The sequence below is a fragment of the Eurosta solidaginis genome, chromosome 3 (genome assembly GCF_040869045.1).
Source record: "Eurosta solidaginis isolate ZX-2024a chromosome 3, ASM4086904v1, whole genome shotgun sequence".
In the NCBI taxonomy this organism is placed as follows: domain Eukaryota; kingdom Metazoa; phylum Arthropoda; class Insecta; order Diptera; family Tephritidae; genus Eurosta; species Eurosta solidaginis.
The window spans coordinates 210806003-210828792 of NC_090321.1; positions in this window are offsets into that span (position 1 = coordinate 210806003).

Sequence of the window (22790 nt, forward strand, 5' to 3'; positions counted from 1 at the left end):
AGTATGTAATGTTCGGTTACACCCGAACTTAACCTTCCTTATTTGTTTTTATTTCGCTTCTGCGTGTGTATGTGTATGTATGTGTGTGTCCTTGTATGAATTTGTGTCTCTTTATTAAGTTTAACCGCAACGTAGGGTGTCAACAACAATGATACTTACTGCCAAAGTTTGAGTTATCTTATAATCATTCTGACCCACCATCTTACCTATTTTTTTGCTTTTTTGTTTATAAAGGCTCTATTGAGTGTCTTACATAACGGCGCAAATGGCGCGCTGGGTAGGTGTGAGTAGCGGCACGCTTTGGTTGTATGTCATACACGACGCCACACACACAAACTTTGAACGAAAATCTCGTACATTTTATGGTTTACTATATGAAGTTTGTATTTACTTCTATTATATGTGGAAGAGTCCTTGACTGTCGCATTCAAGTCTTTTCGTTTTTTTTTTTAAGTTTTTCGTTTACTTTTATTTTGTGCAATTTTCTTCCTTTGTATACCTGGCTACGCGATAGCAAGAATTAGTCAATTCAGTAGTTATTTTATCCCTCCGTACGCCCATACATCACTCTGCCTTCCCATACGTACTTCCGTCCATGTTTCTACATTTTTCGCCGCCCATCTTAGGCAATACGTTCATTCAAGAATTACCCTCAATGTTATTTGCCGGAGTTACCATCGTAGATAGATGAGTTAATTTCATGGATCATGTGAAAATGTGTGTCATATAAACTGAGCAGCATTGCTTCAGTGTTTTCGATACTTCTAAAAGTACCCACATATCCTAATTTGTCTCTACACGTTGGAAAACTTTCCCAGTTTCATCAGAATCCCTACCCTCAGCCATGCGTGTTTTCATATTTAGGGAACACAATGGCAGATGTAGTCTTTATTAGCTGTTTTGCATCCTTGATGTATACCTGCGTCCATTTAGTCTCTCTATGTATGTGTGTGAGCTTTAACGTCCTTCCGTTTATATGAGAGGTTATTTAAAATTAGCAGTTCACAGGTCCATTTTTTCGTATCCCTTTTAAGTATGTCCCGTATTTGTTACTATATTATTGCAAAGAGCTTTGAATGCTTCAAAGGAATATCGATACCAAACTTTCGATATATCAAAAAAACCGCGATATTTTTTAAGAAAAGCATGCTCTTCGAAGAGTTTTTTAAAGGAAGTTTCAAAAAAGATAGCAAAGAAAAATTAAAAAAATGTATCGATGTTGCCAAGAAATTGCGATTCGATATCAAATAATTTTCGATATTTCAAAGGAAAGTCGATATTTTTTAAGAGAAGCATGAATTTCGAACAGTTTTCAATTTTCTTAGAATGTTCGAAATTTCGAAGAATATTGCATATTTCAAAGAAAATTCGATTTCTCGAAAAATTGTTCATTTAAAAAAATTGATATTTCCAAAATCGATATAGAATAGTCTTTGGTGTTATAAAGGAAAGTCAATAACTTTAAGAAAAGAACGAAATTCGAAGAATTTTCGATTATTTTAGAACGTTCGACATTTCGAAGAATATAGCATATTTCAGAGAAAAGTCGATGTTTAAAAAAAATGCTTGGTATTTCAAAAAAAACTGATCAAGACTTCCAAGAATTTACGATACGTCAAAGAAACATCGAAAAACATGAACTATGAAAAGTTTTTAATTTTTATACAAGGTTCCATATTTCGAAAAAAAAATATTATATTTCAAAGAGAAATCTATGTTTCAAAAACTTGCTCGATATTTCAAAAAATATATCGATATTTCCAAGATCATTAAATTCAAAGATGTTTTCCGATTTTTAAGAACGGTATTTCCAAAAATTTTCGATACTTTCTAAATATCGATAGTTAAAAAAATTATTTAATTTAAAAAAGGCTATCACTAAAGTATCGCGTTTCTAAATGTTTTACAACATATGGAAAATTTCAAAAAAAAAAAAAAAATATACCAAGTACCACTTTGTTGTTTTGAAGATAAGAAAACACGACGCATCAAAATAAATTAAAGACATTAAAAAAAAAACAAAAAATTGTTAAAATACTTACAAACCTTCCAGTGAAAGCAACATTGTAAAAAGGAGTCGACATATCAATGGCGAATTTATTATTTCAAGCAAACTTTGAAAAGACCATCACACAATTTTACAACTGGGTATATACCATACAATTTCACCCGAAGTGAGCCCAACTTGCTTTTTTATTGCCACTTTTTTTAAATTTTTGTATCACTGCAGCTCACGACTCCATTCCTACTTCTCCGCCTTCATTATGTCTAGCTGGTTGCCTGGCTGACTGGTTGCTTGGGTGCCGCCTCCTAAACGCCCATTTCTCGTCATGCCTTTTAACTTAACATTTTTTTTTCTGCATGCATCCCGAAAATATATGCGTATGTCTCGCCATCGTCGCCGACGCCCCTGCCCTTGCTTCGAGTGCCCGTCAATGTCGATGATGCCTGATTTGCAACGATTGTGTGTGGGTGTTTGCCGAGTCCTGTTGCCTAGGCTCCCCAGCATACATACGCATGTATGTATGTACATATTTTACGTTAGTTGGCTGCTGGCACTTGGCACTATTGGCTGCTTGTTCGTTGATTCGTTTTCTCGTTCGCTTTGCGGGCGCATAAAAATAAATGAAGCGTGACGCTTTGTTTTCTTTTGATTTAGTTTTATGAGTCTACATCGGATGTAATTGAATTATGCAAGTTGGCGCCATATCACCCATATCTTACTCTTTATCCCCCAACTCAACATATATGTATATACATATTTTGCCAATGTTTCTAAATTCATGAGCACAAACCCGCCAAATAAAAAAGCACATCCTTTAAATGGCCCGCAAACTGGCTTTCAGTGTTGTATGGTGTAGTACTAAGTGATGGCGCTTTCACAAAGATATACATACCCAATTCTTTCGTGGAAATATGGGAAAATATGCCCGTCGCATAGCAAAATAGTTGGGCAGGTAGCAGGAAAATGACGGCACAACTTTATTAGCATTCGATCATAATAGACTCTCCTATGCACACTTGCATACACACACACATATGCACAAACAAAATCGACGACTCGCATACTTTCTTGTTAAATTTTTTTCTTTGTGGCATACTCTTAGGCATAAAAACCATGTAGGGAAAGTCCGTGCGTTCGGAGAAGAAAATAAAACATATTTCGTTGAACTCAAATTACAAAATTTCCTGCAACCAGTTCTTTGACACATTTATCTAATATTATTTTTCTAGATCGACCTGAGTCCCAGTTAAATGATTTACAAAAAAACAAAAAATTCATATGGCGAACATCAATCCTGAAACAGTTCCAGTTATACAGTTATACAGTGGCAAAGCTATAGCAAAAAGAATCCCGAAATATTACGGAGATAGTCATAAAATTATTAGGAGATATTTTCGAGACTATCTTAAAATTATGCCTGTATAGTCCCGAAAATACTCCTAAAATATCCCAGTAAGTCCTAATTAATTCTAATGTGATCCCTAAACTTACTACGAAAGGTTCTTCAAAAACATTCAGAAGTAGTTCTCAAAACAAACCCAAAATGGTATTGGAGCTATCTCGAAATGGCCCCAAACTATCCTCAAACAGTCTCAAAATAATTATTAAGTTATCCCAAAATAAGTTATGAAATAGTCTGAAGATCGTGCCTCCAACAAATCCGAAATGACCCCAAAGAAATTTCTAGAACAATGCTGAAACAATTCAGAAGTGAACGTGATCACCATCCCGAATTCGATCAAAAGAAATCCGAGGTCAAAATATTAATGATCGAAATATCGAAACTAGATGCTCTCGATATAGTCCTAAAAACAATCCCGAAATAGTTCTTTCGATATGATCCCGACATGGTCACAAAATATTTCCAAAAATGTTGCGAAACATCCCCAAAGTAGTCTTAAAACTATACTGAATAAGTACCAAAAACTATCTCGAAATAAAACAGAAATATCGGAATGAGCCAATAACATTGCCTGACCAAAACTGCCAGGGACGTCAGCATAAGCCACAACTTGGCTGTCATTGCATTGTGGGAGCATTTCGTTTAAGACCACGACCTAGAGGAGGGAATACTGAACCCGGACGCGTTGTGCCATCATCAGTGTCGATTTTCGTTCTGATCTGTTGTTGTCATTTGTCCTGTATTTATAGTTCGTAGGTATATGAGCAGGTATTGTCAAATGCATGCTTGTGTATATTTAGTTATGTGTATGTGCTGTTGTTCGTTCAGAACCGAGGGTGGTTTACTAATCGATTTGTGTGGCTGACTGGGGTAGGTAGAAATCTGTGATTTTAGTCGTTTGACCTTCTTTGTCGGTTTTTTGTTTTGGTGTGTTAATTGTTTTGTGTTTATTTGTTGTTGTGCGTTTGTCTGTTGTACCTGTGTGATTAAGTTGTTTCCTGTAAACAAGTTTTAAAGGCTCGAATATTGTGTCAGAAATGGTGTTTATCTGTTCGTTTATTATTCTACCGTCGAATGTTTTCTGTTTGTAGATTTCCATGTTTTCGAGTACGTTGAGACGTCGGCCCTTTTCTTGTATGTGAAGAACCCTAACTGTTTTATTGATGTTTGCTGGGGAACATTCATTCTCGACCATGTGATTCGCGAAGTTAGACTCGGGTATAATGTTTGGATTCCGTATTTTTTTGTTGTAATCTCTAATACGCCTTGGGGAGTGTTATCGATATTGATGGTCCTTTGCCGGATGTAGATCCGGTACGTTCCGGTAACAAGCACCGAACATGTACTAGCCCGACTATCTTGGGAACGATTTGGTATGACCTCATGCAACCATCTAGGCCATACCGTCCTCCCACCACCTACACTCTTTAGGAGTTTGGGCTCGCCAGAGCCTCGACTGTTAATGGAACAGGATTCGCCACGGGTAGGTGAGGTTAACAATTGGGTTGGAGAAGCTATATATTGCGCTGGCAACCCCTTGAATAAATTTGGTATTTTAGTCGCCTCTTACGACAGGCATGCCTACTGCGGGTATATTCTAAGCCCCCTAACCCGCTGGGTTAGTTATGTAAGGTTTCCCCTCATTAAGGTGGCTTCGACCATATTTCAAGACTAGTTTAGATAGCCTAACCTATGGCGTAAATGGATGTCCACCAGGTGCAAGAAATCATTTGGAATAGTACCAGAAAAAAGTACCAAATTCAATAGCAGGATTACTCCAAAAAACATTCTTAAGCTCTGCGAATTCATTACCGCCTTTTCCAAATTCGAAAAGCTTCTGCAAGAGTGCCTTTATTCTGGCTAAATACCCAACAAACCATGTCCAGTCTTCGGTAGCGTATTCCACCTTGCCTTATTGAAAAGCTGTCTACTTAAAGCCCTAAAGTTCTTTTGGCCACACAGTGAAATTTTTTTTAACTGCTGATTTTAAGCTTTCTTAAACTACCATCAAACCACTAACAAGTTTCAAGTAATTTCTAAGATATCATGGTTCATTTTCGATGAAAAGTTTAAATTTTAAACCAAAAAGTTTTACCCTACCCGTAAACCGGTCTATAAGCTCGTTTCGTTGTAAATTTTGCAAGGTCTGTATTTGTAAACCAATAAGTTTAAGATTGATTTCAAAATTTTCAACCGTGTTGTTTTTAAGTTGATGAAGGATTTTCATCATGGCAGTAGTTCCTACTCGAGACCACAGCTCTTGTTGTGAATGATTAATTGTCGGCCTCTATTTATTGATTTCCCTGCAGGGTCGATATACGCACATGCATATGTACATATCTTGAATGGAAAAGTTTTTGATTGACAGCCATCATGCAGCAGCTAATTAGAAAATTCAAAAACGATGATTAATTGGAGGTATCATTAAAAAAATGATGACATAATGATTAAGCATATTTTTAAGTTTGAAACATTTTTAGTTTTTGATTTCGATCGAAAAATGCTTAGCGTAATTAGAACTCAGAGACTTACTAACAAGCTTTGACAGTATTTGTACTTTTTGTTTTTGAAGAAGTTATAGACAAAGTACATGCAGATATCAAACATGGAGAAAAACTGAGAATTATTTCGTCAAATTGTATTAGTTTCGACTCATACTTACGGACTGGTGTGTCAATCGACATAAATAATTTACTATAAACGTTCAATAAAAAAATTTGCTTACATAAAGCTTTACACAAATTTAATATGATGTGACGTTCTTCTGATATGATCTAATTTTAGGTAGTGAGGTGCAAGTGACGCGGTATGGATTTATATGAGAAACATTAATACGATGCGATGTAAAGCATCACATGCTCGTGTTGCTATGCAATATTATACAATTTTATATTATGATACGGTATGTGATAGCTGAAATGCACTACCATATTGAGATGTGAGCCCATATTATATCATGTGATAGGACGCGAGTGATATGATAGGCATTTACATTATAAAGGAATTATGTATGGTTTTATTAGATGAGATATGACCTTATATAATTTTATATCATATGACAAGATGGATGGGATGTGATATGTGATGATATAGCATGGTGTGATGCTCGTGCATTATTCTATATTATAGAAAAATCCCGAATACCAAGCATTAAAAGAAACCACATATGTTTCGATCTGTATAAGGTGAATTTGAAAAATGTATGAATTTAACTAATACAACTTAACAAGGGGGCAGACACACTTACTTGTAAGAATGTGCTGACACCACACTTCAACAAACACAAGCAAAGCCAACGTAGGTAATTGATCCGATATCATATTGCGTAAGCAGACAAAATGCAATCCATGGGAAGTGCAGCGTAAGGGATATGATATGCGGACAAAATGCATGTCGTGTGATTCGCCACGCAAGCGATAAAATATTATTTTGGCCAATCGTGGGAAGTGCAGTGTCAGCAATTATGAAATCACTTGGATTAATGTAGAAGCTTAGAGCTTAGTTTAAGTTAATGATAAAGTCAGTCTGTTTTTGACATTGAACGGAAATAAATGGTAAATATTGTTAAGCGGAAAAACCTATTTTTATTTGGATCTTTTCAGGTTGCAATGGGGCCGCGGGGCGACCCCCAACTTTAACTTTTTGGAGCCCTAGTCCTTGGGCTCCTTAACTTACATGTTAATTTTTAATCATTAATGTTTCTGTAAAAAGAGCAACGATATGATGTAATGCAAGCGATGCGCAATGATCTATGATACTAAGCGATGTGGAATGAAGAAACGTGCTATGATGCGATAGTTTACTAAGGTGATAAGATATGAAGCCATATGATGTAAATCGTGAATTATACGGGCTTGTTGTTGTTTTTACTCCCCGAAAATGTAGGGGAGTATAACTGAAAGGGGCCGAATACAACGATATAATGCGATACAAATGATACGCAGTGCTATTTGGTAAAAGAAAATGTAATATGATGAGATAGTTTACGCTGATGTAACATTAGTTGCGGTATGATAGAAACCGTACAATATACCGGCTTGTCTTTGTGAATAAATGAAAGCGCGATATCCTCCGAAGAGAGCTTCTCATTTTACATCGCGCTCCTTTTAAATTTTTCCTACATTTTAGAGGGCGTGACCTACATGTTTTACGCCGACTCCGAGCGGCATCTGCCAGACAGATGAATTTTTAGTGAGAACCTTTTCATGGCACAAATACACTTGAAGTATTTGCCAAATCATTGCCGAGGGGCGAAACCGCTTAGGAAAAATATGTGTTCTAAAATTTTGATGTTGCTTTACTCGTGTCTTGAACCCCGGATATTCAGTATATTAGGTGGAGAACGCTACCCCCACTCCACGGAGGCCACACTGTTGTTTTTGTTGTTATTACACAATACTTTTAGGGGAGAGTAAGAGATATGGGCAGTCGTTTGCCGTGATGTGATGTGATGCGCAATGCTATATGATATTAAGCGATATGATCTGATGAAATGTAATATCATGCGATAGTTTACTGAAATGCGATGTTTATATACTGTTAAATTACCGGCTTTTTTGCTGTTTTTGTTACTGTACGAAAGTTTAGGGGTGCGTCACAGACATTGTAAATATTTGCCGAATAGGATTTCAGTACAACCCGATGCAAGCACCTTCAAGTCCGACTGCAGTGCAAAATAAGTTGGCTTTTGAAGTGCTTTAATTTTTTAATAGTTCTTCGTTTGCTGAGTTATCGCTTAGCTTTCGCCAAACGAGAGTTTTTTCTAGATCTTTTATCCTTAACGCTGCGTATTACAGTTTTTCGCAGCACAATTCTGCCCAAATTTCACTTGTCACTCACACTAAAAAAAAACAGCCCGCACCACCAACGGAGCATCAATAGTTACAACCACATTTTCAACAGCAGCAGCCAACTGCGTAACTCTCGGTTTATTGCAAATCTTCCCACAGAGTTTGTATGCTCGCGCGATTTATCCTTTCCTTCCTGTTAAGCGTACATCGCACACCCGCACCCACACACGTACAGTCTGCCATCCTTACCACGGCTGCTAAAATCATTGTTGTAATACTACAAAGTCATTCAATACATGAAAACGCGCTACAGTAATAAAATTATATTTGCATTTTAGATGTTTTATAGGAGCAGTAAATGAGTTGGAAAATATGTCTGTGGAACGACATTTTTCCTATAACTTTTTTCCTTTTTTTGTTTATTTAACATACACAACATGATGATGAAGCAATAGAATACAAAGGATAAATGTATGTGCAAATATGCGAAAGGAAAAAATTTCTAATATAATTTGTATGTTTTATATGTACATAAATTGAATGTTTGTATCCACTTCCGAATGGAATGTAAGTGATTCTGTGAGTGCATGAGTGAGTTTGTATGCATGTCTGGTTGTGAATGACAAGCAGCAAAATATGCTAACAAAAAAACGTCTTTAATCGAAAAATTCCAAATCATTGACTAATCACCACTGATGTTGGCCCATTTTGCTGTGACAGCAAATGCGTCTACGTTTACTAGCACTCGAAAAACTTTAATCCTTAATGCGTTAGCTTATCAAAAGCACAAGCACATTTTTAAAAGCTCCAATCCAAATGACATTCATCGTCATGACGCGTCAGTTGGTTAGTATTTAACTGAAGTACTTACTGCCGACTTCTATTGAAGCTATTAGCCGCATACACTTTTTCTATTCATATTGCATGCGATATGCTCGTACATGTATTTGCTCTCTAAGTTCTCTGGGGAGCACATGGTAAATCGATTTGCTAAAGGTCAACCAAAAATGCATCTCAAGTAGCCCTTCGTCAAAGGCAAATTAAGGCAAGCAGCCTTTTATACTCAGCTGAGCCGAGCTCACATAGTATATTAACTTTGTTCGCATAACGGTAATCCGCAACGGCATAAACTAATCGAGATAGATATAGACTTCTATATATCAAAATGATCTGGGCGAAAAAAGAAATTCATTTAGCCATGTGCGTCCGTCCGTCCGTCCGTAAACACGATAACTTGAGTAAATTTCGAGGTATCTAGATGAAATTTGGTATACAGGGTCCTGGGCGCTCAGCTCAGATCACTATTTAAAATGAACGAAATCGGACCACAACCACGCCCACTTTTTCGATATCGAAAATTTCGAAAAACCGAAAATGTGTATAATTCATTACCAAAGACGAATAAAGCCATGAGACTTGGTAGCCGCAAATTAAATATTTTTACAGTATATAAGTAAATTATGGCAAAATTTACCCCAGTAATGATATGGTGCAACAAAATACAAAAATAAAAGGAAATTTCAAAATGGGCGTGGCTCCGCCCTTTTTCATTTAATTCGTCTAGAATACTTTTAAGGCCATAAGTCGAACAAAAATTTACCAATCCTTGTAAAATTTGGTAGGTGCATAGATTCTATGACGATAACTGTTTTCTGCGAAAATAGCCGAGATCGGTTGAAACCATACCCAGTTTTTATACACAGTCGACAGTCTGTCCTTCCGCTCGGCCGTTGACACGGTAGGATAGGATAGGATAGGTTAGGTGGTAGCTGCCCTGATAAGGATAGCTCAGTTGGACAACACGAAGGTCCGTTGTGATACAACATACACCAAAAATAACGGTGAATTAGATCTAGCTACTTAGAGAATCGTTGGGTAGCAACGATAAAGATCCGAATGATACCGATCTCAACTTTCTCTTCAACTCGGGAAATCCAAGTGAGTCGCCACCGAAGTACTTTCGCCTAGTTCTGGCAGAAGCTGGGCAGTCAAGCATAAAGTGATTTGGTGATTCCACCTCATCATCCTCCATACAGCTGCAGCAGGATGGAGTTTCCTGTATATTGAGACGTACCGCATGGATACCCATGGGACAGTGCCCTGTCAAAACCCCAATGACCATTGATAGGTGAGCCCTAGTGAACCCAATTATTTCAGCAGACCTCCTGCCATCCACTTTCGGCCAGAAAGATCTTGCTACCCTGCAAGACGTGGTGTCCGCCCAATATTTGCTGAGCTGGCTCGAGGCCCAGCTATGGAGGAGCAATCCACAGGTGGCCAGCGGGATACCGAAATCCCTACAGCCATCTTCATCCGGTTCAGTTGTACCGATGCGGGCTAAGAGATCCGCTTGACAGTTACCCGGGTTATCAGTATGACCTGGGACCCAGATAATCTTAATTGTAAAATAATTCGATGCAATCGCAAGCGAGTTCAGGCACTCCCAGACCGCCCTCGATCGCACTGTAGTTGAGCTCAAGGCCTTGATAGCCGCTTGGCTATCAGAGTAGATGTTAAATTCCCTAACCGTAGTAGCACTGGATAGCATTCCATCCACCGCATCTTTAATCGCAGCAACTTCCGCTTGGAATACACTGCAGTGATCAGCCAACTTAAACTTGCGGCTTAAATTTAGCTCTTGACAAAAGACCCTCCACCAACTTTCCATCCAGCTTCGACCCATCCGTGAACAAGTTAACCGGTCCCATGCCCCAGATAATTCCTCTTCCCCACTCCTCTCTCTCTGGAATGACTGGGGTGAAGGTTGTATAGGGAGCAGTTATCGGCATACAATAGTCCGTTCTGTTCGGGATAAAGTCGAAACTGGTAAGAAGGCTAGTGTGTCCGCGGTCAGAAAGTCCATATCCGATATCGCGAAGCCTGACCAACGACCTTGCCGCGGCCGCCTTTACCGCAATATCTACTGGGTATATGTTCAGCATGAGGTTCCGTGCCAAGGTAGGTGTTGTTCTGAGAGTGCCGCTGATACCGATCAGCGCCGTCCGCTGCACTGATACTAACATTTTGGAGGAACTCGCCGTGTCCAGTGCTTTCCACCAGACCAGCACCCCACATAGCAGAATCGGTTTGACCACCATCTCATAAAAACCAGTGTACTATTTTTGGCGATAGTCCCCATCTCTTTCCGATAGCCCCTCTGCAGCAGTACAAGGCTATGGCGGCCTTCCTGGCCCGATCTTTCACATCGGGTCTCCACGACAGTTTCTTGTCCAAAATAATCCCCAAATATTTAACCCTACCAGAAAGTACCAACGGTACCCCTCCAATCGAGGGAGTTCTGAAATCGGGAAACTTATATCTCCTTGTGAAAAGAACCAATTCCGTTTTTCTCGGGTTGACCGCCAATTCACATGATTCAGCCCACCTAGCCACAGTATCCTGGTAGCCCTGCAGAACATCGCGCAGGGCGCCCAGAAATTTGCCTCTGACTAGGATAGCGAGGTCATCTGCATAGGCAACCACCCGACAACCGTTGGCTTCCAGCTCCACAAGAAGCTCGTTGACTACCACAACACAGAGGAGAGGAGATAGGACACCCCCCTGTGGCGTACCCCTGCACACCTTCCTCTTAATTATGGCCCCTCCCCACTCCGCTGCGACAATTCTGCCGCATAGAAGTTTGCTTATAAATTCAACCAGAGTCGCCTCGATTCCTAAAACCACCAGAGCTCTTTCGATTGCCCCCGGTAAGACATTGTTAAAAGCCTCCTCGATGTCTAGAAAGGCACCCAGAGAATACTCTTTGTATTCTAGGGACCCCTCTATTTGCTTTACAATCGAATGGAGAGCCGTTTCCGTCGATCTGCCCTTGCAGTACGCATGCTGTTAAGCCGAGAGTAACCCCCGAGGTATCCTTTCCAGTAGGTACAGCTCAATCAACCGCTCAAACGTCTTAAGAAGAAACGACGAGGGACTGATTGGCCTGAAATCCTTAAGTGATACATGAGAGCTTCTGCTGGTCTTCGGAATGAAAATAACCCTAACCGTGTGCCAAGATTTCGGGATAGAGTTAAGCCTGAGGCAGTTAGTATAGATGATGGCCAACCAGCGGCAGGAAATCCCCAAAGACTTTTGAAGTTGCGTAGGAATGATTCCATCCGGGCCCGGAGACTTATAGGGCTTGAACGACCCTATAGCCAGGTTATTTGACTTTCCCGTATTGGAATGGCAGGCACTTCTGCATGGCCAACGACCGCCGACCATGCAGGCGAAGATCCCTGCGCAACTGGGACATCGGGAAAATGATTGCCCAGTAAAAGCCTTAGGGACTCCCCGCTACTCATCGACCAGTCCCCAGCATCATCTCGCAGGTACCCCAGAGGAGCGGGATTCTTAGAGTGCATTTTTCTAAGCCTCGCGGGTTCATTGCAGCCTTCTACGCTTTCGCAGAAGCTTCGCCATGCATCTCGCTTCGCTATCCTTATTTCATATTTATAAATCCCCAGACTCACCTTATAGAGCTCCTAGTGCGAGGGTAATTTACTGCTCCTGGCTCTGTTGAAGAACCACCGACTGGACGCTCTTAGGTCGTCAAGAGAATTCGACCACCAGGGCGGCTTGCCCTTCCCCCTGTAAATTTTCAATGGGCAGGACAGCCGAAAGGCGCTATTGCTTGCCGAGGTGAAGTTTTCCACCAGAACGTCTATCTCAGATTCGGACAGGTCCGAACTAACGTAGGCGCAGCAGGCAATAGGTCTCCCAGCTTCCTACAATACAAGTCCCAGTTAGTACTTTAAGGTTCCTAAAAGATATTTTACCGGGACGTTCTTCGTTCACCGAGAACTGAGTATATCGGTGATCAGAGAAGGAGTGCTCGTTGAGAACCCTCCAGCCAGATATCCGACCTTCCATTTCTCTACTAACCAGGGTGAAGTCCAGGACCTCCTCCCTTACCGCAGTAATAAAAGTCGGGCCATTCCCCCTATTACATGTACAAAGTCCCTCATCTACAATAAAAGTAAATAAAGACTCACCTCTAGTGTTGGTATCCAAGCTTCCCAGATGCTATGGTGGGCATTAGAATCGGCACCGATGATCACGCCAACACCTCTCTACCTTGCTTCAACGGTGATTTCGCCCAGTATCGCAGGTGGTGGTGCCGCTACATCCCCGTGGGGCAGGTACGCTGAGACCACCCACATTTCATTATTTCCTCGCTCGAGGCAGACCGTGGTTACGTCAGCATTGCTGAAATTAGAGAGAATAAAAGCTTTAATCTCTTTTTTAACAAGCACACAGGATCTAGGCCTACTTGCCTCTCCATGCACCAAGGTTTTGAATTTTCCAGTCCTTAATCCAGAAATCTCACTGCCGTTACTACTCAGCCACGGCTCCTGGACAAGGACTATATCCACTCCACCTTTTTCAAGGAAGAGCACCAAATTTTCAGAAGCCGCCTTAGAGTGCTGAAGATTGATTTGACGGATTTCCATCAAAACCGTTCTTCTTCCGCACCCCATCCTTGGCGGATTCGTGTTAGTCGTGTCCATTCTAAAAAGTCCCCCCTCAAGGCCGCTATCCCGAGCCGATTGTGTAGTCGCCCTTCAACGGTCTCGTGGTTATCTATGCTACGCAGCGAGGCCACGCGAGGGTTGACGCATTACCTTATGAGTAATGCGTTCAGAGCCAGACCGGACGCAAAGCGGGAAAATCTTCAACCGCACCTACACCACCAACTTAACGGCGACGGAGCCGGAACGTACCTTGAGACCCGCCACGGTTTTAATGGGACGTGGGCAGGTGCAGCATTAGCCTACCAGCCGTTTCGATAGGGTTTCACCCCGACCTACTAAGGTGGCAGAATACCGCACCTATCAGCCCAAAGTCATCAATTCCTAAACAGATTCAAAATCAAAATCCCTAACAATCCAGTTCATCATCGTTGTGTACCGATCTTGACCCTTAACGGGGTCCTCCCTCCCCTGAGCCCGGCACAATGACTCAGGGGTGCGGGTTTTATCGAGTTGTCCTCTCTAGATCCGCCATTATCAATAGAAGCAGGGTAACTTCATGCAGGACGTGATAACTAATCACGCGTGACATTCGTCACTATGGCCGGTCTAAGACTGATAACAGTCCCTGATCCAGAGCCTGGAACCACTTATGATATCCAAGCCAAGTATCTTAGCCCGATAACTTGCGCAAAAAACGATATATCTTAACTAAGCTTAGTTCACGTACTTAGCTGAAGTCACTTTATCTTGGTATAAAATATGGCCGAAATCCGACTATGACCACGCCCACTTCTTCGATATCGAAAATTACGAAAAATGAAAACAAAATGCCATAATTCTGTACCAAATACGAAAAAGGAGATGAAACGTGGTAATTGTTTTGGTTTATTGACGCAAAATATAACTTTAGAAAAAACTTTGTAAAATGGATGAAAAAGTTCTGCAGGGCGAAATCAAAAGCCCTTGGAATCTTGGCAGGAATACTGTTCGTGGTATGACATATATAATAAATTAGCGGTACCCGACAGATGATGTTCTAGGTCACCCTGATCCACATATAAAACTAAGGGCCACTCCCTTTTAAAACCTTCATTAATACCTTTAATTTGATACCCATATCGTACAAACACATTCTAGAGTCACCCCTGGTCAACCCTTATTGCGATATCTCTAAAAGGCGTCCACCTATAGAACTGAGGCTCACTACGTTTTAAATAATCATTAACACCTTTTATTTGGTACCCATATCGTACAACACACATTATAGAGTCATCCCTGGTCCAGCTTTATGGCGATATCCTGAAATTGCGTCCACCTATAGGACTATGGCGCACTCCCTTTTAAAATACCCTTTAGTACCTTCCATTTGAATTCCATGTCATACAAACACATTCCAGGGTTACCCTAGGTTCATTTTGCTAAATGGTGATTTTCCCTTATTTTGTCTCCAAAGCTCTCAGCTGAGTATGTAATGTTCGGTTACACCCGAACTTAGCCTTCCTTACTTGTTAGACTTGAACTCGTTTACTTAATTAATGTATGTATTTAAATTTTTTGGTAAATACAGTGGTTTTAGTTAATATATTTTGGTTACGCTAGAGGTAGTGTTGACTTGAAATCAAAGTATTTGGAAAATATCAGCGTTTAAGACGGATTATGCGAGTATCTGCAGATGCCGGCCTTCCGTTGCGTTCCCCAAGTTTATGTTCTGTTAAGTTATAGTTGTTTCCCACCCAGCAAGCAGAGGGGCATACCTGGGCCGGCTGCCCCATTTTGATAATACTGGATGAGCAAGAGCCATATGTTCTTTAAATATGTACGAAATGTTTCCTCGAATATAGCGCAGAAACTCTCCTTTCCCACAGGCCAATCTCTACCACACAGTTAATAAGGTGCCTCGTTAGATATTCCTAAGCCTAAGTAGAAACGAACAAGATTTATTAGGAACCTAATTCGTTACTTGGCGAAGTAAAGCTTGTCTGAGCAACTTATATGTTAGTTCTAGTGTCTATCGTAATAATTCATTAATTTGTGCTTGACTCTATAAGTGATTTTGGCCGTTTCTTAACAAGTTCCGCCAACTATCCCAGTTTCGCGGTAACTGACTCCAATTGAGAACACCAATGGAGGTCAAATATTCCTCCTCCATCCTCCTGCAACTCAGTGGAGGTATCTCTTCTGCTTCGAACATGCGGTGTTGACTGAAATATTTTCTTGGCCGGAGCGTCTTCGTTCATTCGCATAGCAGGACCTAGCCATCGAAGCCTTTGGGCTTTTATTTCCTGCAATATCTTCATAACTCCAGTGCCTATTTGGCATTAGCTTTATCGATAAAACCAGTCACGAGTCATTATTTGCACGCAGCGCAGCTAGAAGAGAGCTATGTCACTCAGCTGGTTTAACTCGGTCTGTTCAGTGGAACTCTTCTCTAGTTCGTCAGCAGTACAGTTTTCATGTATACCAGTATGACCTGGGTCTATTGGGAAAAGGCTAGCGCCTTGATGCTATTTTGTAGGGTGTTGGTGGAAGTTCTCCTTATATAAGCATTTCGGCTGACTGCTGCACTCTTGTTATCCGGCAGATTATGCTATTTGATGCGATAGCCGGTCATAAAACATACCGTAGAATAAAATTGATCTGCTTTAGTTGCGTAGAGAACGGTCAGTTTCACGTTACCCGAGGATAAGCAGAAGGTCGATTGGGGCTTACATTATAGAGTGGACATTATTAATTTCGCCCTCTCTGTCAAAAATACACCCGGAGTGTAGTTATTGATGGTAGTTTGGTTTTAGCATCTAACGTTTTCCCCTCCTATGGGTCATGACATCCGATTGTAATACAACTCCATATTTCGGTGAATACTTAGCCTCATTGAAATATCAGCCACAGCCAACACGAAATTCCCAAATAGGCAATACCAAGAATAGGTTGGGCCAAACTTCAAAGGCACTCTACTGTCATTATGCTAGCGCAAAGAGGCACATATATTTGAAACAATTTTAGATCGACATCGCTTGGGCGGAGTTATACCATCAAAGCGGTGTTCCTTCAGCCTATGTCTGTGTCAAATGATTCGTTAGGCACGCTATCATGGGAAACGAATGTGGCATCGCCCACGTTATCTTTCCATTACCTTTCCTATGTACACAACAGCCTAGAGGTTTACGCTGGTCACTTAATCGGCGGCGGTGGCGTAGGCTCTATTATATACCGGCGGCGGCGGTGTGGCCGGCGCGCCGAAAAATTGATCGGCGTAAACCTCTGAATTGAATTGCTGGATTTCAAAGCATCACATTGTCCACAACTAATGAATATGGAAACATACTGCTGACGTCTATATGTATTTAAGGAAATCGACGTTCCGGCCATTTCGGAAAAATCCGCGGTTTTTGCCTCAAAATCTCGTCGATCGTTCAAAATTTTCGGGAATAGCTCCTTTCGGAGAGAGGGAGAAATACTTTAAATGGTAACACTTTTTTAGCGTAGTTTCACCGAAGGAGATGTTCTGGGCTAACTCTAATATCCGTCGTCGGCACGATTTCTTTAAATCATTTGTGGCTACATGCTGGTCATGCACAAATGCGACTTACGGTTGCCATAAATTATCTACTAATAGTCATGACTCTCGTGGCACAGTTTTAACGATTAGTATCAATGCTGGCTTTTTGTTGATTGCGCCAAAGGGCGCCTTCAGTTTCTTCGGCTGTTTTTAAGAGCTACAATTCTCGACGCGCGAATAGTAGCAATCTCAACCACAAGTCGCTAACACATATCATGGCCCTTATACCATATACCAGCACAGAATCCATAGGACTGCGAATTCGAACTCATACCTTCGTCGACGTTGCTTTCCTAGAAGCTCTAGGTATAGCTCCGAAAACTTTATGATGGATGCTTTTGTTGCGCTATGCTTCCGAGCTACACCAAAAAACACATTAAAACGTTAGGGAGTAACTATTCGGCCAAGGATGCCGCCCTCGGAATCATAAAAAGTCTAAGTGGATGTCATTGCGTAACACATGGGTGAAAATATATAATCCTTGGCGCATCTACATAATATAAACTTTACAAGGACCGTGGATAAAGGTCTTAAAATGTAGACCAAAATTTGCAGACATTTATGTTCCTGTTCTTCAACAGGACTTCGTTCCTGGCATCGACCAAGGAATAAACGGCATTTTCCCAATATCGTAGTGATGTGCTGGTGTATATTCGATACTAGCACCTGGTGAAATTAGGGTGCGAAACCAAGAGCTTAGTATATTCACACAGGGCGTGCGTAGACTACCAAAGTAATGAAAGAAGAGCAGGAACCTGCCAAAAGTACGGTAGCTGGTGCAAGCACCTGTAAGGGCTGGGCGTGCGTGAGTGAGGTACTTTTCTGAGGGAAAAGAAGGACAATAAAGCTGGTAAAGCAGCTGGGTGCAGAACCGCCTTTGACTGAAAGAACATTTCTCAACATTCTTCTAGACCGCAACTCCTGACCCCTTTTTTGACAAGCACCCATTACTGGCGGCGTTTTGATGCAGCGTCCTACGGCGTTCCTGTGTTTCACCGACGTGGTGTGCTCCGCCTACCTCACTGAAGATCCTGGGCTCGATCGCCGGAAAATAAACGTTAAAAATAAACAAACAAGTTTTTTTTAATTAGAAGAAAGGTTTTCAAAGCGGGTTCGTCCCTTTGCAGTGATTTGGCAAACACTCCGCCAATTTGTAGGAAAAATAAAAGCGCACGACGCAAACTGGAAGAGAGGCTTGGGTTAAAATCTTCTCGAAGCCTATCGCCCCTGGCATTTATTTTTATTTTTTTCCAGCAGTATTTGTTTATTGTAGTCGGGGCATCGGTGTTGTTAAGATATTGAGGTATTAACCAAATTTATGGCCTAGATTGGAGAGTGCTGAAAAAGCTGAAGATTCTGCTAAAGAGGAGGTAGTCCTTAGTAAGACAGAGTTCTACTTTAAAAATAAATATTTTGACAATGTAATCCTTTTAACTGGAATAGCTTAGAACACGGACTAGTTTAAGCACTACCTTTTTCGATCGTCACTGTCATAGTCTGACTGGGAGTGGACTATCAGAAATTAATGTGAATTCTATAAAAAGCTATCACAACTATAAAAAGGTAACTTTGTCCCATTCCGACCCACAGTTCCTATAAATGCAGTCAGGTCGAAGCTACCCTACATTCTCGTTGGGCTCAATATGCGCGTTTATCAGCTCGGCAGGCAATCAGTCAGTCAAATGGATTTGCAACCAGCACACAAGCATATATAAGTAGATACATAGCACTGCATAGCATAAGTGAGTGAAAGGAAAAAGCCTAAAGGTTAAGTATGTATGTTTGTAGTTTGTCCATGCATTACTAATAGCAAAAGCAGATCGTACGACCACAAATCGCGTTGCCTAGCAAATCTGTCCGATTCGCCACGGCTTAACTCAGCGACAGATAGATGAATGAAAGCATGAGAAAATATATTGGCAGATAGACAGGCAGACAGGTGGTCACGCAAAAATTAAGATATGCACATGGCAAGAAAAAAATATACCAAGGAGTTAGCGAAAAATCAGTTTGCTTTCATCAGCCTTACTTTCGCAGCGTCAGTGTCTAAGATCTTATCTTTGCTTGGTCGGAGAGAGTGCTGATTGGGTGGTAGTGCCCATGACTTAGTTATGCAAGGCTTGGTCCAAATGCTGTTTTAATGTGCATAAAGGACTTTTCGCATCAAATATTCCCACTTGAAAACTTCATATCTCCAAAACCCATTAAATTTGGTGTCATTGGTTATCATTTTAGGGTTCATCACCTGTGCAAGAGGAATGACCGAAATATGGAAACATTAACGGAAACCCCAAAAAGTCTTAAGAGCATCCTCAAATAGTTTCTAAATTGTCCTGAAATAATCTTTAAAACAGTCCCAAATTGCTTCAAAAGTATAACAAACACAATCCAAAAATGGTCCCAAAATAGTCAGAGAATTCCGGTTATAACTCCGAATGCATCCGAAACAATACCGAAATTATTCCGGTCATATCTCGAACACAAACTAGGCCAAAATAATTCCTTATCACTCGCAAGTAGAAATGCTCTGTGCGAAAGGGTCCCGAAATGATGGATCAAATGATACCGATATAAACTTCAAAAGCAATTCCGCAATGATTTTTACATTATTACGAATTTAATCACAATGTTATCTTGAAATAGTGTTGAACTTACAACAATAGCGAAATAGGCTTGGAATCATTTCTAACACAATTCCAAAACTATTTTAAAACATTCCCGCAATAATTCTAAAATGCCTCAAAAATCCCGAAACATTTTTGAAGATAATACCCAAAATAGTTTCTAAACTATACCGAATTGTTCCAAAGTATAACGAACACAATACAAAAATGGTTGCGAAATAGTTCTGAAACTATCTCAAAAACAACCCAAACTCGATATATAATTTCGAAATTGTTCCGAAACCAACTACTAAATTATACCTAAGCACTCACAACATGAAATTTGTTAGGAATAGCTCCGAATTCATCTAAAATTATCCTAAAACTGTCCCAAAATAAAACTGAAATAAACTCAAAATAGTTACAAAATATTCCCGTTGTGATTTTTTAAACAGTCCCGAAATTATCTTTTAATTATTCCGAAATCCATATGGAGGTCAACCATAAATATTCCCTTACTTCAAACAATCCGAATTGGTCCGAAATAATCCTAAAGTGCATCATTCCTGAAATTGTTTCTATATTATCCGAAAATAATCCTTTTCGAAAGTATAATGAACTTATTCCGAAAATGCCCCCAAAATAATTTAGAAGTAATTTGGAAAAAAACCTGAAAATGTTTGAAAAAGCTTCGAACGTTGGCCTGAAAGCAATATCGAAACTATTTTGAAAAAGTCTCAAAAGTGATCCGCGAATGCTATCGAAATGTCCACTCATCGGTAATTATAAGGCAACCTGTTTTTCCTTGAATGGGATTTACTTTGCAGCACTCGTTAATAATTCTCCTTCGTCGAGGGAAACCTATATTATAACTAGACCTCGTTGCTCTTAGGTCTTTATTAAGATCCATTGTACTTAGTTATTTAGCATATTACTGTATGGTGAGGCTATTAATGTATCGTAGTACCTCTTTCTGCCTTTTACAACATATTACGGGAGGATTCAGAATGAACCACCTAGAGTGAGGAGAGTCTCTGCCAGGGCGATGCATTCGCAGAGAATATGAACCGGGTGTCATCTGACATTTCAAAAAAAAGACAGGTTAGTTTGGCTCGGAATCAGGGACGGTATTGGAGTGTTCGAGAGAAAATTTCTCCGGAAGATTTATGGTTCTGTCCGTGGTATGGTGATAAGCTGTATGAGCTTTAGGCAGACATAATGATAGTGCAGCGAATATAAACACAAAGTCTTCGCTGGCTGCTAATGTTATGCGAATTTACAAAGACGCTTCGGCCAAAAAAGTTATTTAGTCAATGCCGCTGTTTGGAAGCAGAGAAAGGGGAATCCCTTCAATAATTTGGGAGAGGCAGGTGGATGAAAACTTGATCCGTTTTGGCGTTAGTTATCGGGAAACAATGAAAGCTGGCGTGACTTGTTACGAAGTTGAGGATTCCGGTCCATAACAAGTGTTTTCTCATCTCTCCTTTTAATGAAATTTACTGACGCTAACATGCCTTTTTTATATTTGCTTAATGTATATCTCCCTCTATAATATCTCTACAGAAAACCCATAATTAGTTTTTATAACAAGTATTTTCTCTAGTATTTCCTTCGAATAAGATTTACAAACTTTTTCTTCCATTAAATGAGATTTATTTCGTATCTCTCTCTAGTATCTCTCCTTCTCCGAGAGAAATCTATAAGCAGTTGAAAAAAGTTGGGCATATCGTTCCTTATCAAAATGTTTGTCTGCCTTTATAAATCTTTTTATATAAACCTTTTTAGATTGCCAAAAGTTATACGGAATCCTGACTTAATTCCTCCCCAACCTCACTATCAATGGCGACACCCGGTGCAGACTTTATAATCCAATTACATTTTTTCGTACTTTCATTTTCGTTTTCTGCTCGTTTTTTCTCTTGTTCGCTTATTTCTATTAAATTACTGCTAACATGTCAGAAACTGAGTGATTTGAGTGATTGTTAACCGATATCGAGACGAGTTCAATAAGATTTGTGCTATGTGATGTTCTTAAGGAATGTACAAATGAAAGTGCAAAGCAGCAAAGCGACAGTGACAGTAAATGGGAAGAAGCGTGGTTGACATATAACTCTAGTCGAAATAAAATTTTCTACACTAAAAATAATACCAAGAAATAGGAAATTCGTTTCACATTTCCAACGAGCAGAACACACGCGCCACGCAATTCGCAATCCAATACATTTTTAAGGCAACAAATCCAAACAAAAGGTATTGAATATCAAAAAAAGAGCAAAGAAAAAATTAGACGACCATCGACATTGATGACACTCCCTTGAAAGGAGCGTCCTATCGAAATTGAAACTTACGCATCACATCACGCAAAGGCTAAAGGCCTGGGGAAAGGTGTGAGTAATTGGTCGAGCATGCAACAAGCTGTGTCAAAGAGGGTCATACATACATTCATACGCATTTGCTACATTACACACCCGGTATACCGTTATTGATACCCTAAGCTAGGTGCTCCTCATAGTTACCTGCGATACATAACAAATTCAACCATACGAACGCACGTGCCGAGTATGAAACGACTACCTCGCAACCATTATTTATGTAGGTACATAAAAAACATGAGTTTACAAAATATGAGTATGTACATATATGTAAATATTTATCTGGGGCCTTTAATAATCGATTATAGGGTGAAATTTTTCTACAAAAAGTTTACATTTAGGAAATTTAAGTGCAACTTTAAGCACCAGAAACTCCGTCAGAAGTCGTAGGGATCTCTCCGAGTCTTTTGAAGCCAAGCTAGGTCTAACTGACTGACGCCTTATCGAGCGATTTTGTTGACCCGAAAACAAAAAAACGAAAACAAGCTGTGGAACTTAATCGCTCTGGTACTATATTCAACTTCTTCGAATTGTTTTTGGGTGCGATATGCTCCACCTAGATCTATTGGCGAGGAAGGTTCACCA